The 5,000-nt window shown below is 38.3% G+C and overlaps 1 pseudogene; it reads right to left on the reverse strand.

Annotated features, from left to right (window-relative positions):
* The window catches only part of LOC138030193 (beta-galactosidase-1-like protein 2), a 23,027-nt pseudogene that overhangs the window by 16,831 nt on the left and 1,196 nt on the right, over window positions 1-5,000 (reverse strand).

A 5,000-nucleotide genomic window follows, 5' to 3' on the forward strand; every position in this document is an offset into this window, starting at 1 on the left:
GAGTCTTTGATCTCCATTGCCAGCTACATGTGAATTTTCCTACCTGACAATTTTTTTTGTAAAAGCCACATATTCAAAACATGGGAAAATGCTTGACTGCAGCAAATTAATTATTGTTAACTTCACACTACTATCAGACATTGACATCAGAAAACCATTCAGTGCCGGAGTCAGGTGCTGCTTATGTAATATATTTTCTATTTTGGCTGGGTTGTGCGTTGTTTTTTCGTCTGGCAACCAACCTTTTCATTTTACCAAAAACTAGTTGCCTGGTAAACTTTCTGGTCATCTGGGATGACCGGACTACCACCAATTTTAAGCACTGTAGAAACATTTAATGGCCACCCAACTACGTTTTTTAATACTGTTATCAAGTCATCATGTTCACACTTTTAATAAAAAATTAAGAATTAATTCGCAGCACACACCTGCAAAGGCTCCAAGATTGGGAGAAGCCTTTTGAAATACCGTTTTGTAGCCTTAATAAATGGAGGATACATTGATCTGGGTTTCATCTCAGGATCATGCAATAACCAACTGTCAATCAGAAAGAAAAGTGCTACCATCAATTCATGTCATCTGAAGCAGTCAATCACAATGCAAGGGTTTAAAAAATAATTGAAGTTAGTGACTGTTTTGAGTACTGAGCAGTCAACTGTTATCACTGTCCAAATGAATTTCTAATATTAGGTTTCAACAGAAACCCATAAGGGATGAAACGTGCAACGGCCTCTTGTGTGCTGGGAAACAAGCTTCTGAATATTCAATTTGCTACATGTAAGTACCATATTTGGAACAAAAAGAGCGAGGGGTTTCCAAATATGGTACTTAGCACTGAAACATTCAACCAATCAGTTCGCACTGAATATTAGGAAGCTGTGAACGCGCGTTACACATTTCAACCCTTATGGGTTTCTGGTTTCCCACGAATCTGTCTTTTGCGAAAAAGTAGCCAACCTCTGTGAATGAAGTAACCAATGCTTTTTGTGGCTGTCGGTACTTATTGAAACCACTGAGTCAACACATAAAAATTTTTTCCTTGAATGTACTTAACCCATTGATTCCTCAGGCATCCTAGGAGACCCCAAGTTGACCAGTAAAATCAACTGGTGTTTGACACAGTAAAATCTGTCAAGTCAACTTAGTTGTCAAGTCAAATGTTTTGATCTGCTGTGTATTTCAGTGATAGTAGAATAACAAAAATGGGTGCTGTCACCTAGTTATCTGTCGTAGTGTAATCACTGCATTGTAAGTAGTGTAAAAATTGTTTTGTAAGTAACTTAAGTATCATATTGGTAAGTACAGTGGTGAAAATATTGTTTTGTAAATAGCGCAAGTTTTCTAATGTAAATAATGTAAGTACAGTCGTGTAAGTAGAGGAAGCGATTTGTAAGTAAAAAAACAAATAAATTAATAAAAAAATTATAATGCTAGTATTGTAAGTAGTGTAAGTGTTTGTCCTGCTTGCTTGTATAAATACTGTAAGTATGAGCAGTGCAATATATATGTATGTAAGTATAATATTAGTATTGTAAGTAGTGTAAGTGTTCGTCCTGTAAATATTATAAATAAATAAATAAATAAAAATAAAAATAAAAAAATCTGTCAAGTCTTACTCCCAGGAGTCAATGGGTTAAATAGAGAGAGTGACAGACGGGATTGGATGCCAGAAATTTTAAAAAACTCATTAATAATTCACGAGCCTAACAGCCTATCAAACCACTAATAAAATGTCATGTGTATGAGCTTTATATCCTGATAAAACACTCCTCGTTAGTATTCTTTACATAAAGAATACTAATAAGGCATGGCTTGTTTTTCTTGTATGCTAATATATATTCACCTCTCACAATTTGAACCATTGTTTTGAGTCCAGAGGGACACGCTCTTTGTGGAATGTTTTTTAAGCCATTCAAAAAAGTCGCACCACGTGTTTTATCGGGTCTAAAAACACTCGGCTGCGCCTCGTGTTTTTAAACCCCAATAAAACACTGCTGCTCGTTTTTTAAACATAACGTAAAGGTCCCTGGTTCAAGACCAGTGCTGAATGACTAGCCACTGCCTCAATTTTACAGTTAGTAGCCTCCTCCTCAAAACATTCTTCTGCTTAGTCACCCAATGCATGAGGAACAAGTGACAAATAGAACTCTATCAACTCCTGTGTAGGCATTATATAGTCACCAAATACGCTTGCAAAAATGAATCATTTTTTCACTGACAGTGAAACAGTAGACAAAAGTCTTAATTATATTTTACCTTGGCAATCCTCCAAAATCCCACTCAGAACAGATGTATGGCCCTGGTCTCACAATGACAAATAACTGCAACCTTTGAGCTATTGTGATGAAAGCCCTGCAAATACAAGTTATACAGTTCAGTAAATTAAATTGGATTTGTAAATGTAAATTTGCTTTAGTTGACCACTCCCTACAAGGGCTTTTCATTATCAACCGGGTCAACGGGATCGGACCGGATGCATGTGAAGGCATCCATGGCTGCCGCCATACGATCCATGTGTGATCTTGGAGCACCGCAAACCCAGTCAGATGTCATTGACTGGGAGTTGATTTTGAGGAGGGAGGAAAACCGGAGTACCTGGAGAAAAACCCTCAAAGTCAAGTTGAGATTGACTGAAACTCAACCCACATAGGCCAGAGTTGATCCTGGGTCACAGAGGTGAGAGGCACGGTTGATGACCACTAAACCACCCTGACTTTAGTTCTATTAACTATTACTTTTAAAGGGAAAGGAGTTCACATAAAGTTAGTGCATGCCTTATCAATCCATTGACCCCTGAGGGTGACTTTTACTCAGTGTAACGCCAGACCATTTTACTTGTCAATGGGAGCGTTCAAGGGCATTTGAGGTGTGAATGGATTATGGATAGGAAGATTAGAAAATAAACGAAAAACTTTGGGAATGAGCTTTTTTTTCCCATTATGTCTGATATCTTATGCCTCATGATCAAGGATGAAACTTTGGAATGCCCCATCCCAATTAGTATTGAAAAAATAATAAAAACTGGTTGCACAGAATTAACTGTTTGTTACAAGCCAACTTTTTCGTTTCAGTGGTAGATAATTAATTGGATCATGTTTCCTTAAGACATCTGTTGGTCGATACTCAGCCAACACTATCGGCCGAAAGTTGGTTGCGATGTTGCCCAATACCTGACCAAAATTTTGCAGATACTTGATGGACATCTCAGTCAACACTCGCTCAAGTTGTCACCCAACATGGGACAGAGTGTTGGTCAACATGTTTTTCAAGGTGTTAGACTATCAGTCGCCACTATCAGTCGACATTTGGTACTGGACCTAAGTGTTGACACCTAGGTCGACATATTGGTTGTTGTCAGTCAACTGATGGCCAAGTGTCAGTCAACTGTCAGCAGCTATATTGGTCGCTACACGTCCAACATATTGACCAAGTGGCACGGATATGCAGGGCTCGAAATTAATGAAAAAATCCAGTCGCAATTTGCGACAAGATACGAAAATTTATTCGCAATTTTGCAAATTTTAGTAGCAAAATCGCCGCGCTGCATTGTGTTGTCAGCGGTTTCGCAAAAAAATATGAGCTTGCAATACTTGTGTGTAAAGAAACCGCTAAAAATGGCAAATGATTGAAGGAATGGAGCTGTAACATCACAGCTAAATTACTCTATGATGATGCTATCTTCAGAGAAAGTTCACAGCGAGAAACAAAATAATTTTGTCATCTATTTATTTTAGCAAAAGTAGCAGCAAAGTGGCAACTGCTAACCCTATTGTTTCGAAAGGGTAAAGGTGACAAGTCGCAAATTTACGACTTCTCCAGAAATTTTTGTCGCGAATGCGACTGTATTGGTCGCAATTTCAAGCCCTGATATGTCAGCCTTGCCAATAAATGTGTGCATCTCCATACTTATCCCCCCATCCCCCTACATACATGCACCCAAAATCTAAAAGTAGAGCAAAGTACTAAAACTGACATGGAAAAAGAGTTTTATTAGGGTCAGAATGTAAAGCAATTTCAATATTCAACCCTGTGCACTTGCCCAGGCATTGGGAGAAAAGTGTCGATCAACATGTCAGCCGATAGGGCCGACTGACAGATGCTGTTATAGACTTTCTTAAAGCTTGCTTTCGCTAGCAGATAGCTTGCGCTCGCTCGCTTTCACAGTCGACTTGTGGCAAGTCTAATGCCGTTAGTATACAAGATCCCATAAAGGCCATGGATTAATATTGAAGCAGGAAATAACAAAGGCACCACAACTTGCAGTAAGCAATAATAATACAAAAAAAGATTCATGAGATGCAATAATAATAATAATAATAATCATAATAATGTTATTAATAATAATAATAACAATAACAATAATAAATAGCATCAGTGCTTAAAAATAAATTGAGCAAGAGATACTAGAGAGCGAAAAACAAGTGAAGCAAACCCACTCCTCCCTTGTGCTTTATAGTACAACTTGTTCAATTGGCCAGTCATTAAGTGTGTAAAGTCTGAGAACAACGTAGCCAGCTGCTGTCAGCTAAGTACCTGATGTCCAAACTACCATCAAACTTGAATTGTCCTTCGACCTCCTCATGTAAGTTCCATGGAACATATCTACAAGACAATCAGAGAATCGGCTTCATATTCAAGAGATTTATTTATCAATTGTGACTCGAAGATATTCAGAAAAACTCTAAGTGATTCTTTGTAGGAGTTGAACCTACGACCCTTCCGATTACTAGTTCAGATGATCTACATGTATGACAGGGGTTTTGTTAAAAGCCAGGTCCCGGGTACTAGCACACGTCTACGCTGCGTACAGTAGCTGCCTTTGCTCAAAGGAGGTCTCAAGATCAAAAGCCAGATTATATATAGGACCGTGCACACATTCACAAGGGGGCAACCCTAAAACCCGGAATCCGGAATCCGGAATCACAGTCATTGTTTTTCCAATACAGAGAGCAAAAACTATCCTAAATATTTACAAAAGCTAAGGTTCCTTAAGCCTTAAA

The sequence above is a fragment of the Montipora capricornis genome, chromosome 13, assembly GCF_036669925.1.
Source record: "Montipora capricornis isolate CH-2021 chromosome 13, ASM3666992v2, whole genome shotgun sequence".
Lineage (NCBI taxonomy): Eukaryota > Metazoa > Cnidaria > Anthozoa > Scleractinia > Acroporidae > Montipora > Montipora capricornis.